This window comes from Nanorana parkeri, unplaced genomic scaffold (genome assembly GCF_000935625.1).
Source record: "Nanorana parkeri isolate BGI_ZX_2015 unplaced genomic scaffold, ASM93562v1 scaffold243, whole genome shotgun sequence".
Taxonomy (NCBI): domain Eukaryota; kingdom Metazoa; phylum Chordata; class Amphibia; order Anura; family Dicroglossidae; genus Nanorana; species Nanorana parkeri.
Genome location: NW_017306511.1, coordinates 998,153 through 1,012,789, shown reverse-complemented (window position 1 = coordinate 1,012,789; position 14,637 = coordinate 998,153). Strand labels below are relative to the sequence as shown.

Genomic DNA, 14,637 nt, shown 5'->3' with positions numbered 1-14,637 from the left:
TAATTAATATTATTTGTCAAAAAAACCTAACAAGGTCCCTGAGATATAGACATCCAGCTGGTAAACTAATTCCAGTTTCTCTGAATATTATTATTTTAATTAGCTTGAAGGGTGACAATGGATATTTCCAGACTTCATTTACCAAAATGCTGCTAATAATCCTATTTGCTGGATAGGCCACTAAAGGTCCTGCAGCCATTTTTGTATTCTACACCAAGATTTCCAGTCCAACTATTTCCACATTAGAAGAAATGTACTTGTATAAACAGACAAAAATCTCTTTTTGGTAATCCATTAGCCAAAATGTGAGGAGAAGCAGCGGCAAAACAAGGAGATTACAGGATGTGTGGATAGGTTTGTTTCAATATTATTTACACAATTCTGTTCTGTAAAGTGTTGAACACATGCATAGAACTTCAGAATGATAACAGCATAAACAGAAATGTTAGAAAGAGGTCGCTGTACATTTGAGACACCTTTATTATAAAATATCCAATTCCAAACATACAGGATAATAGTCTTAGACCACATCTATAAGTTGAACTCGATGGACATTTTCTTTTTTTTGTTTCTGTCTTTTTTCAACCTGGACCAACTAACATATTTCCTAATAATCCTTATAGACTGTACGTATGCTTTTTTATTTTATTTATATGGGGTTGCAGTTCTATGGTAAAACAGTATTTTGGGTAAAAAGGTTTCTCTATTTTATCAGATTGCAGCAAGGTAAAAGCATTACGTGTAAAACTTTTTCCACGGTTACATTTACCTTTGTACAAAGTCACAATGGTATTTCTTGTTTTACCGGAAACCTAATTAGGCTCATTTTGTCTAAAGGAAAAAAGGCGGTTGGATAAAACCACCCCATGGTGAATCTTTTAACCCACATAAATCACTGAAACTGGCTTTTTGTCGCATGAAAGAAAGATCATAATATCCATATTTTTTAAGCCCGAAATGTAATGAACGAACAAATTAATCTAAAACAACTCAGGCACAGTGCTTTTCTTTACAGACCACATCTAAATGTTCTCATCTTGCGATGTCCCACAGACATCTGACAAATAAACAAAGTTGCCCATTTTTAAGGCACTAGAGGATGCACTAAAATCCTCCAAAACGTAATCCTATTGTGCAATAAGGCTTTCCATACCTATTCGGTAATGAATTCTCAGCTTCACCATAGCCCAAATGTTCATATTGCAATAAGGAGCCTGTTTCCATAGAAACAGGTCTCACTGAGAATGACTGCTACAGAGACACAGGCCATTCATATGGTTTTCCAATTTTAGCAAAAATTTGACTATTCACCCAAAACTCCCATTCAAAAGGAAACTAACCATGTACACTTGTCTGGAACTGAATGAAGATATATTTTTCGTGCCTGCAAATCCTTGCAGAACTGGCCAGCTCTAACTTTCACAAAAATCTTAGCCGTCTGCCATCTCTAAAGTAAAACTATAGCCGAGTATACCTATATGCGTGACATTGAGCTAAGGCAGGGCATCATTACATGTCTGCATGTCAGCAGAAGTGAAACAGTTAAAATACATCATGATTATACAGCTGCTGGGTTTTTGCAGATGATCTCTTACCTATACAACAGACATTAGTATAAGATAAGAAATGTGCTATCAGTTATGCATCTAATAAATTAACTGCAAAATTTCACCCCACAGAATGAACATATTATAGATTATTTAGTTCATAGCATATGTACAGAATGTACATTAAGCCTGATGGTTAGACAACAGGCATATATATAACGCAAAGGTCATATGTCTCTTCTTAGCTACAAGTCTAGTGTAAGTAGAGAGCAGTGTTATAGACATGGAACATCATTTTAATTGACTTTACAATAATGATGTGAAGAAGTGGGAGGAGGTGGCTTCTGGATGACAGCTTTCACTAAACTTGGATTCTTACCTATAAATAGTTACCAGAACATGCAAAGCTATTTAAAAATATAATTTATGGAGAAAAATATTTGTAACACAACACGCCACATGAGAGCCCATTCTAGAACAATGGAATAAATAATTATCTTTGCTTCCTTTTTACTACAATATTACATCTGGTATTCCAGTAATTAATACTGTATTGAAAACTTTGGCTTGGTATATTGAAATTCCTAAAAGTACAAAGATTTGCTTAAAAAAATGCCAAGTTGCAAGAAAAGTAAAAAGTTGTATCTTGGTACATCCGTTTACTGTGAATATTTTTTTACCTTTGTCAAATTTTCACCAAAAAAAAAAAGAAAAGAAAATCATCAAGACCAGCTTTAAGAAAAAATAAAAGCTACATAGAATTTAAAACTAAAAAAAAAAAACAAATTGAATCTTAATCTCAGCGGTTTATAAATGTGGCTTTTAAAGTACAAAACTACTACAACTAGTAAGATTTTGCAAAGGTTTCACACAGACCTTTTTTACAATGAAACACAACTGTCCAATATGTCAATCATCTATGAATAATTCTAGCATGTAATCATGTTTTGAGAAGGGTTTTATCAACTGCGTTGCAATACTTATTTTGGATCTAATCCAAGAATACTTAAAAGCTCTGTGAAGGTGAACACATCTGGAATTTCTACTTACCTCATACACTTAACTTGTTTCAATAATAAATTGCAATTATAATCAAACACTTTTTTGTAAATGAAAAATATAGTAGATGGCACAGGGTTCCATAACCCATACAAAAGGGCATATACAGTAGCAGATAGTAAAATGCAATCTCAATTCCTTAAAGTGGCACTAAATTCAGGAGTTAAACCTTAAAAATACATTCTAGTACCCTAACTAGTAACAAAAATGTATTTTATTTGTGTATCACTCGGCTGTAGAGCCTCAAATCATCTCTGAATTGGTGCTGACACTGTCCTTCCTTCTGGAGGGTCCCCCATGATCCATGTGTGTGTGTTGTAAACTAGCCACCGCTCAGAACTCACTTCCGTGATGTTTCCATCATTTAGTTAACTCATTTGTATTGAGATTGCAGTCCATCACAGGAGTGAGCTTGGAATGGTGGCTACTTTAGAACACAGACAGAGACCATGGAGAACAAAAGTGGCCACCCTCCAGGAGGAAGGACAGTGTCAGCACCAATTCAGAGACGATTTGAGGATCTACAGCCGAGTGATACACAAACGAGATACATTTTTGTTAATAGTTAAGGTGCTTGAATACAAGTACCTTTTAAACTCATGAGTTTGTGCCACTTTAATCACGAAGTTAAAATGGTTGATTAGCAACTGCTACTTCACAATACTGCTGTGTGTGCCCAGCGCGGCCATCCGATCCACGTTTTATTGATAACTTTTGCTGTTGTTTTGAGGTTTTGTTTTCCGAAAAACTATAAAAACGCCTATCCTTTGGCCCCCCACATAATGAATCAAGACACCTCTGCTCTCAGATGAAGAGAATACTTAAAGGAGAACTATGGGGTTAAGGCTTTTCCCCATAGCTCTCCTTAGGGTAACGGGAGGACACAAACTAGCGTCCTCCCATCACCCTAAGCTCAGTATACCGCGAGCATACTGAGACGCCACAGTATACCGCGAGCTACTGCTCGCTTTATACTGAGACGCCACAGCTGAAGCGGATCCCGACAATTATGTCGGGATCCGCCCAGGTGCGTGAGTGACAGCTGTACCCGCCCCCTCCCCCGTCCGATCCGCCAGTCAGAGCTGGCGGATCGGAGCAGGGAGGGGGGAATCCAGCCCCTCGCCTGTCACGGCAGAGGGCTGTGACAGGATCGAGAGGTGAGCAAACGCCGGGATGTGTTCGCTCACCTCCTGATCTACTGAGCTGACCTGTGACAGTCTCATTTTCACAGGTCGGCTAGAACTATGTGGTGAGTGAAAAACACTCACCACGAATACACACTTATTCCTGGAAGATATGGCTGCCCAATTATAATTTAAGAGTGGAGATTAAGATTCTAACAAATTCACATTCCTAATTGATCACGGTAAGCAAGCTTGGCATGAAACAGGACACCAAACAAAGATCTGTAAATTGATTAATGTTTAATCGTGTTGAAATAAAAATAAGATATGGATGACAACATGCTAGATTCTACCAGAGAATTAGGTTATATACTACAGATGATATTCTCAACCAGTAAAGCCTTATGTGACCAAACACAAAACTTTCTTGAGGATATTATCAATAATGCACTAGAGTACAGAAGTTTATTAATATACAGCATTAGGGAGCGGAACTTACCTTTTCAAGTATGTCTTGTTTTGCAGTAGACAACTGTTGTCATGCTTCTTCCCACACAGATCTGGGGCACAGCAGGAAACCTGGTGATAACAACAAGATTATTTGGCTGTAAGGAAATAACACATCTCAGAGCGTTAAATAAAAAGGTAATTCATGCAGAATGGGGAACATATAAAAGATAGAAAATGGGAAAAGTAGTGAAGAGCTATTGGATTTTAAGAGGTGCTCCAACCAGAACTTTGTTTTACAATTCTACAGAGTGGAAGACGAGGAAAACCTCAGCATATTTTAATCTGTGCTCTTGATTCCTGTCCAGTTGACAACTATCTCTGGGTCAGGAAGTGATGGAAGATTTCCCCAATGGGAATACAAACAGGTTGTAATCCCTCTCTAAACTTAATTTTAAAAAAGTGCTACAGGAACCTGCTGTAGACAACAATTTTAATTATTTCAATGATAAAACCAAGCACCTCAATGGTTTCTATAGGCAATGCTTCCACTGCTCCTTTTCATAGCTTTCAGTACACCCAAGTTACAGGCCTGTTCAGCCTAGAATCCATGCACCGCTACTCTCAAGTTTTAAAATGGAAGTGGTTAACACAATGCTAGCTATGGTATTGCTATAGCTGAACAGCTATAGGCTGCTTGGGGTCATAAGACTCTCTGTAGATCAAGAAACATGCAACCATCTACTGTTTGTACTGTGTGCAAACTGTATATCGGTAGACTGTGGGAGCTCTGTAAAGCAAATTAAAAACACAAAACACATCCCAATTAATTCATTTTGGTTAACTTTCAATACTATAGTTATAGAGCATCATTGTTGTTAAAAAAAAAAAAAGGTGATACATTTTTACAAAACAGCACATGTGCCTACAACAGCATAACTTCTTAAAGTAGAATCCAGTCTGCAGCAATGTATATTGTTTATACATTTATGAATGCTGTACAGCTTTCTTCTTCAATTTTAGGATTTATCTAAAGTTTTCTAGACTGTCCTTGGTCTTTCCATTATGCTCTACACTGGTCTGTGGCAAACACGCACATCACTGCAGTAACACCTTCTCATTAGTCACTGCTATTTAGCAGATATCTTGCCTAGGTAAACTAATACATACACAGCCAAGCCTAAATGTGAGCAGTAGCAGACAGTAAACCAAATGTTGTGTGTTATGTGTGTTTCTACAGCATAAGACACTAGTCTGAGCTTCCCTTCCATACTTATTATTGCTTCTGAATAAGTGGATAATACAGTACACATTATCACCTACTACAGTTCTACTACCTGAGAAAAAACATTGAATGTACACATAGAGAGCAACACAACAACTTATAATGCACTGTTCCCTGAAGATCTATAGGCCTAGGATTCAATGTGCAGAGGGGGCAGGTTCTGAAGTAACTCTTTTGCCATCCAAATGAAACGGACTCTGTGGAAGTTGTATGCACTACATAGCACACAGCAGCTGAAATTCACCTTCTGATGCCCAGGGACATGTCTGAAACAGTCAGTGGGTCTTGTTGGAGACTGGGCAAGTGCAAACAAAGTGTGTTCCACAGCCCTTCAATGAAAATGTGGATGCACAGAGTGAGCGGCAGGGGGTGAAAAACACATATATGTACTGTATCAAATAATAATAAATAAATATACATGTTTACTGTTTTAAAGCCCATTTTAGAGAAACAAAATGTTGTGTGGAAATCTCTAACCAAGTTTTGCGATTTACACACTGCACAACAAGACAGGTGAGAAAGCAGCCACAAGAAGTTCCCCATTAAGAAATGTATCTTACTGGGTTAGAAATTCAGTGTCCTTTTTCTCCTTTTTTTCTCCTGTGTCCAATAAGCGGAGAGCTGACATCGGGTTCTGCAGCCCTGCTGAGTGCAGGGAAAGTTCAAGTGAGGATTTTAGCATGCAGGCTAGTGTGAACGAGGGGAGGGGGGTGGTGAGGTGTTACATTCTAGCACTCCATTTACTTGTTTCTTTTACTTTATTGAAAGTGTATACAGTGTACACTCCATTCAGTTATGTACAGCAGTTTAGGTTGCTGTGCTGCACTGCAGTGATCTGCGGTGCGATCCTTTGCACTTTGAAAAACTGTAGTATATATGCATTTTTTTTCCCCATATCGCACACCTATGTTGTGGTGTGAACGGGGTACAAAGAAAACAACAACTGATTTCAATGGGCCCTAGTGGTAGGTGGTGTTATTCAGTTGCTTAAAAATGCCAGTCACTGCTTATGGTGTGAACAAGCCCTAAGGCCCCATTCACCCCTAGGTGTTTTGTCGCGCATCAATATGCATGAGAAAACGTGCAGCATATAAATTCACATTAATTTCAATTGCGCCCATTCTTACCCATGCGTTTTGTCACAAGCTGCAAAACGCCTGTCGCTCAAGAAGTTCCTGAGTTTCTTTGGGGTATTTGCTGCACGTTTGGCCCCATAGACCTAAATGGAAAAACACGTTTTGCATACTTTTTTCCACATTTTTCCACACATTTCCCATTGACCGCAATGTCTTTGAACTGCCAGCCAAGACGCCCGTCTATTGCATAAAAATGTGCAAAATGAGCAAACTATGCTAGAGGAAAATGCGTGCAAACATGAGCAAAAACGCTGAAGCCTAGGTGTGAATTCAGTCTTAGACTAATAGCATTGGGGCTTATTTGTAAATACTGAAAAAAAAGAAATAAAAATGTTCCCCATAGTAAACATCTTACAACAATCATTTTTCTAGTACAGCCCAGAAAATGGAAGAAACCCTTTTACCACATGGTATAATTTAGTTATCCAACTCATACTCTACATACCATAAATCCTATAATTGACTAAAACACTTCCAACTGGAGATATTGTTTGGCTTACTTTCCTGTACAGCATATTGCTTATTACGCACTTGGCACTGGTATACTATTATACGTTTGGATTTACTGTTTAGTTGTTGAGTGAACTGCAGAGCATAATGTTTTGTGTAAGACTTGAATTAGAAAAGGTGAGAGGTAAACCTTAAAAAAACGGCAGCACTTCTAATCAGGAAGAACAGCCTCAACATGTAACACATCAATATGGATGTCTTTATTTACATAAATACTTACACAGAAACAGCTTTTAAAGCATTAAGGTGGAACGTAACTGAAAAAGTAAAGATGTGTTATGTAGGAATGCACCGACACCAAGTACAGTACTCGGTACAAGTACAGATACTTGTTGAGCTCCAAGACTAGAGAAAAATGAATAAGTTAGGAGGCAGCTGTCATTTGTAAGGAGCACACGGAGCTCCTGGGATTTGTATATCTCTGTTTTAATGTACGATTTTGTTTTTATAAATATAAATAAGGGAATGCACCGATACCACTTTTGCGAGTACAAGTACTGATACTTGTCCAAGTACTGATACATTTGTGTTTATTGTCATGTGACAGTTTTTCTTAAACAATATCGACTAATGATTTCAGGACAGTGGTGGAGTGCCAGAACTAGGTCCCAGGTGCAACCCTGGTAGTTCTCATGAAAATGCCAAGTATCGGCATTGGTAGTCGAAAAGTATCGGTGCATCCCTAGTGTTATGCTATGGGGAACATCTAGAAGTATTAATTGTGCCTTAGAAGTACCCTGGAACCTTTCATATGGAATACCTCCTGAAATACATGCAAGTCTCCTGGGATATGGGACACAAAGAGGTCTTGAGGTTTTAACCATCTTAAACAAATCAACACTCTTTCTTGGGAATTTTTCATAGTTTTTTTCTACAGTTCGATATTTGGACACAGAGGAGGTGTTCCGTGGTAGTCTACAATACAGAATAGGTGTTTTGGAAGTATTCATTGAGTGAGGAAATCCCATTTCTACTAGGTGTCATCTAGCAGAGGTTGGCAGAACTGTAGTCAATAAAACTGCATTGTGCTGCAGCGAAAGATGGGGAGAACAGTAAATTGCTTTGATAGAGACAAAGCCTACAGGGGTCTAAATTCTAGTAATATGGTCATCCAAACGGCAGTGGCCTGACAATTGCTAGTCAAACAATTCCAACGCTGACAATCCATGGGTCATAAATAATAAGTATATCCAATCAACAATCGGCCAAATGTTACAATACGTGGGCAACAGATGATCAAACTTTACAAAACAATAACAAACGTGCAACCATGACAAGAAGCAGACAACAAAATGGGAAATCTAGACAATATGCGAACAACAAATAACACAGTGTAATACAGCATACAGAGTTTCACTAGTGTGGCTGTGTGGGGGGAAAAGGAAACATCTTATGTCAATGTGTATATATCTTTGTTACCGCAAAAAAATGGAAAATAGTTTATTTATTTACAATTGGCAATAGAGGCGTGTATGGGAGGGGGAATTTCACTGGTTGCAACTGAAGGTAAGCTAGGTTAGCCAAGGCTGACAATCACTACCGTATCAGAGCTTTCCTTCTCCCGAGTCCTATGTTGCTGCCTTGTCCCGGTCTAAACAGGACCCCTGAGCTGTGTGCCAGCCAGCATGTCTTACTCTTCTGAGTCATGTGGCAGCAGAAGAAATGGGAGTACAGACTGCATGGTGCATGTCAAAGATTGCTCCCTCCCCTTGCTGAGAGATTTTTTAGTCCGCCATCGTGACCAAGATTTGTTCAACCCTGACCTAAACTTTTGAAAAGGTTTATCCTTATACAGGGGTATTTCTGTGGGAAATGAATGATTAGAGGGGGTGCAGTGTAGTGTGCTTGGGTAAAGCAGAGAGGCATGCGGCGGGCACACTGCATCAATCATGGGACCTACACAGATGAGAAATGTGTTTTGCGATCATCAGCTGAGTGTTTGTGAATAAATATGGATTTTAGGTCCTGGAATCTCATGCCTATTACCTAATCTTTGAACAGGGTAATAAAGCAAACCTGTTGATTTCACAGTAGCAAAATATATTTTTTTCCTCCAGATTTCATGTGAGCCTGTCACCTTCCCAGTCATCTAAAACAACAATCGGAATTCGTACGGAGTATCTGTGTGGTACGCTGGGCAATAATAGTGCTCAACTGTTCTATTTCCACTGCACAGAATTCTTCAGAAGCAACTCATATAAAATGCTGCAACATTTCCCATATCCTTTGAATTGTGAGGGGATCTATCTTATCAGACAAGTAATGTATAACAGGGCTGTATCATTTATTGCAGTTTAAAATAGGTGTATGGTGCACAGTGTGTAAAACAAATCACTTCTGTGACAGAAGCAACATCGAAAACCATAATTATCATAAGACAGGCAGTCAATGGGAAAATCAATGCATTTTAATAGCACACCATGGGTCAGATGTATTCACAAGGTGACTCCTCCAGCATTTCTTATGGACAACCATGTCTTTATCTGCCTTTTATCAATGGAGAGAGGGTGTAAAGGTGCTGGGGGTGCCTCCACTTTTTATACAATAAGCAGAACATTAAAAATAATGTCAGCAGCTTTTCCCCATGCGAGGGTGAACACTTTTACATAAATGAACACCAATGCACAAAGATTCTTCAAGGTTAGCTTGCTCTTCACCTAATTATGGAAATTAATGGATTATACAACTCTATAAAACTTTTTGCATATAGAAAAGGCATCATAATTATTATGTAACCTAAGAAGGTATAAAGAATACGATTTTAACATTTTCTGTTTAATTCTATAAATAAAAAATGCATACAAAATTCACAGACCTATATGTGAAAACTCAATCTAATGATGCAGGTAATTTTATGGGAAAACAGCACTTATTAAAAGGCCCGATAAAGCTGAATTGAGCAAAGTGTTTTCCTCCATTTCATTTTAGGGGGTCTAGTGAGTGAAAGTCTCCTAAAGGACAACTGTCCTCACTGACTGTGGCATCCAATAGCTCCTCAATGTCATTTTTCTATGGTCGGTTAGAAGGCTAAAGGGATGATTTGTTGCTACAAATAACACTCCTCTTCTTTCAGACACTTTTTACAGGGGGACTTTTTACAGGTTCAGTCCGAATCATGCTGTAATCAGTTTCCAATAAAGTATGTTACAGATGTGTACAGAGAAAGAGAATAATGATAAAGAAGGCTAAGCGGGGTTGTCAACACAAAAGAAAAATACCCATAACACTAATCTTTCACAAAACCTTTTAGTAATATAACATATTCGTCATATTTTAGCAGTGACGTTATGCAGGCTTAAAGTAGAACTGAAGCCAAGGGAGGGTTATAACCCATTACAGCTTTTTTTTTTTTTTGCCCTGTGTGTCCAATAGGGGAGATTTCCTTTCACTTTGTCACAACAGGAAGTGAGAGGAAATCCCTCCAAAGTGAAGGAAATCCCCAGTGGTCAGCAGGATCACCAGAACTAGTGTTCCCATTGGAAGGTTTCCTCCTGATTCCTGATCTGAGGATGACCCATCATTTGGGATTTTCTTTCACATTCAGTGATAAGTCAACTATTGCAAATGCAATGCTACATAGCAGGTACATTGGAGGATGTGCCTGTTCATTTGAATGGCCTTCTCGCCACCTCTAAATTGCCCTCAAAGAAGTGCATGATCAGTTCTTAAAAATCGCATTGCACCACAGTACATGGTAATAGGTTACCATGATTTGTTGTGTGATGCAGTCCACATAGCCAGGTGCATTAACAAATAATGGCACCACAGAGCACCTAAGGGTGCAACATGCAACATCATGCCATGCGGGGTCGTGTGCAGCAACATACATGCTCCCACATCACAAAAGTGTAAACAAAAGCTGACGGGGACACAGACAGCAATAAAAACCTGACACATCATCTAATCCCTCTTCATTCTATCCAGAGCTAAAAAAAAAAAGGCTTCAGTTGCAGTTTGAAGCAGAACTCTTCTGCAAATATGGAATACATCTCTGAGTTGGCCCTTCCGCATTGCTTTCAATTTAACATGCAGGTCCTGGGAGGTAAAGGAGAGGAATCTGTTATCATATGAGAGTACAGGGAGGACCTCAAAGCAAATGAGAAGTGACACAGTAGATGCGAAGTGAAATGTAACATATTGGTACCACCATTCTGGCTATGAGGTGTGACACCGGTGTGTGAATTACAAGAGTGGCTGAACATGTGATAAAAAGCAATGTTCAGGCAGGTTGGCATCATACTAGTGTGTCTGTGAAATACAGAAAAACCTTCATCACATGGAAGGAAACCAACAAATATTTACATCTGTATCAGTTAAATAAACGACAAGAAAGCGTTGTGAATGCAAGTAGCTGCTTTAAAGAAAACCGAAGAGTGCTGATTAGTGTAAGGTCCCTTTCAGACGGGCTTTCCGATCAGGTCCGTCTGTCAGTTTTTTAGGCAAACGTGATTGGAAGCCTGATATTAGTCTATGGGCTGCCGGATCTAAATGGACATCATGCTACCTGAGAGGAAGCTGAAGGTTGGGCATGATTGGAAAATGATCCCACGCATACCTCAAACTGGTTGCAGAAGTCCTGTTAGATTCTACAGTGGCCAAAATAGTCACCTGACTTGAACCCCATAGAAAATCCCTGGTGGGGTTTGAAGAGGAAGGTTGCACCACACAAACCCAAGAATATTAGCCCTCGTTCACACCTGAACGTTTTGTAGCGCGTTCTACGCTCAACGAACGCTATACAAAACGTTCAAAAATATAAATCCCATAGTATTCAATGGTCTCGTTCCCACCTTGGCGTATTTCCGCCAGTCCCTAACGCGCTACAAAACGGCCCACGCCTGAAAAGGTACATGTACTACTTTGGGCCGTTTTGTTGCGCGTTTCCATTGGGATACAGCCAAGTAGCCTTCGGAAACGCGCGTTTGTCGCGCAACTTTTTTACCAACGCGCGACAGACGCGCATATGCAATACGCCTAGGTGTGAACGAGACCTTAGTGAACTGGAGTCCGTTGCTCATGAGGAATGGGCCAAGATTTCTAAGGAAGACTGCCAGAATCTGGTGTCTGGCTTTGAATTTACAGCAGGTCATAACAGCTAAAGGATGCTCTACTAAGTACTAAAGATACTTGCCATGAAGGGGTTTCATTTTGAGGCTGCAGAAGTCATTAAAAGTTGCATTTTCAGTCAATTTGGGGAAACCAATTGGGGAAACATTCCCTGTGTTGACCTATTTCAATTGCTTTGGTTTAAATTGTTCATTGCAAACAGCTGAAAGTCTGTACATTTTACAATGGGAGTGGAAACATTTTGATTACAACCATAGCTCAGAAGATTGTTATCTAAACTGTGGAATCAAACAAAACGGATCCTGGCTCGTTGAAGCACTGCTACCCTATCATACAATCCGGCTTCACCAAACTGGCCGCCTCCTTCCACACTAATAGCGATAGTAGTTTCATCTCCTTTTTACAATGGGAGGAACATAGATGTATAATAAGAGGAATATTAATCAAACACGGCTCACACCTAAAACGGGAACACCATTCTCAAATTACACACCTCCGAAAGGAACAAAATAATGACACTTTTGTGTGAGAATTTAAGATTTAAAAAAAAACAAAAAACAATAAACGTAGATATACCTGGTACTGGACTTCAATGGGCTCATTCAGTACCGCTTGATAAGCCTGTGTTTGCACATGTAAAAGCAAGCAAAAACAGGCAATAGAATGCTTCAAAATGCTCAGCTCAGGTGCGAATGCAGGACAAGTGTATGGGCAGCTTAAAGGCTTCATCTTTAGTTTATCTCTTATACCAGCTTTCATGTTACAGTTATATTCTGGAAAATATGGTCACATTCCCCTGTCCCCCACTTACCAGAGTCACAAGGTTCCTTGCCCTCAAGCTCCTGGCAGTTTTTGAATCTGGCGTACTCCCACACTGCCATGTCATCCATTTACAGATCATTTGGCAGATTCTGTGAATGGAGGGACTACAGGTGCCATCAGTCACTGCAGCAGAGTGTCCTATTGTCCTCAATGGAGTACAATTGTGGAGACATCACCGTCCGTGTTATTGAAAGTCTGTAAGGTTTGCCATACACTAATCTATTTTTTTCGTTCAACCCGTGGGCTAAATGGAAAAAATAGACCCGATTCCTCCATCAACACTAACAGCGTGTCGATCGAGGAATCCCGCTGTTTACATACAGGGGCTGCCGGCCCCTATCAGAATACCCAACCAGAGTGGGCAGCTCACTGGCTGCCGGCTCTGATCAAACGAAGATTTTCCGATCAGACGATCGAGGGATGCTGACAGCGGCACACACTATTCCTCAAAAACCAGCCAAAATTCAAACCGTGTATGGGCACCTCGATACAGACAGGTGCTGGAGGAAGAGTCTGCAGGAGCCAGAGCATTGCACCTGCCATCCACTGAGCGGTTGCAATGCTTTACTTGCTCCAATGTAAAAAATACATAAATGCTAAATTTGTTTCTTTTATGAATGTATGCATTTATTATTATTTATTTCTTCCCTCTCACAAAGCAGTTCACCTCCAGATGCTGCCAGATAACCCTCCCCCAGGAAGAGAAGGGAGGGATGCTTGACATTTGCAGGCAGTGGTCATTGACATGCATGGATTCTGACATTTGCATTCACATACTGTTTACCTTTCACAATAATCTCCCCTGCCACTTCCATTTATATCGGACAGTGCCCTTCCATACTCATTATCCCGTCAGTACCCGGAGTGTGTGTACAATGAAGCTCAGCCTCTACCTGATCTCACATCTAATGACTGCCAATAAGTCAGTTCTACGTCAATGGCTGCATTATAGCGTTATAACGCCTCTGCTGCCCATCTGTCTGCATTCAATGCCAATACACAGACTTAGCGATGTGCCAACTTCCTATACGAACTTCCCCGAGTGCACATGACAGGTACTCTTTCCCACACACACCCCCAGCTCAGGAGAGTGTCGGGGTGACATGGCTCACACAACCCCACGCACACTTCCATTCACAATCATAACTATTATTTCTATTTACATACCTTCATGCGGCCAAGGAAATAGTTCGCTTTTTGATTGGCTGAATTCAATCCGACAGCAGGTGTTCATGGGAGTTGTAGTCCCGGCCGGAGACAGTCCACCTACAATGCTGGTCCCGGAAACGCCGAGTGATAATGAAAGCGGCTCAAGCTCTGTAAAGCCATGCTGGGAGACACTAGAGCTCCAAGGTCCGAAGGAATTCGGGACACTGCAGCGGCAGACATTTTCCCTGTGATTTTACCGCAATAACACCTATTGATGGCTACATAAAAATGGCTGACGACATTGGATTCATCAGACACTTTTACAAGCCACAGCTTACACAGCTAGAGAGTACTAAACAAATACTATTGTTTATACACCTCATCATACTAACCATACATTTGGTAGGTTTTTGTATAAACGTTCATACAAAAAAATGTTGACAGAATATTTGATAATTCCATCACAGAGTTGCCAAATGTCATTCAATTTT

General features: G+C 39.9%; 1 protein-coding gene across 1 annotated transcript in view; it reads right to left on the bottom strand.

The window, feature by feature from the left end:
• The window catches only part of ENOX1 (ecto-NOX disulfide-thiol exchanger 1), a 367,040-nt gene extending 352,765 nt beyond the window's left edge, over positions 1–14,275 (bottom strand). The window contains exons 1-2 of the mRNA XM_018556618.1: positions 14,165–14,275; positions 4,230–4,309 (exon numbers count right to left, since the gene is read on the bottom strand). The gene's annotated coding sequence lies outside the window, so the exon portion shown is untranslated. The remainder of the gene's footprint in view (positions 1–4,229; positions 4,310–14,164) is intronic.
• Between the last annotated feature and the right edge of the window lie 362 nt (positions 14,276–14,637).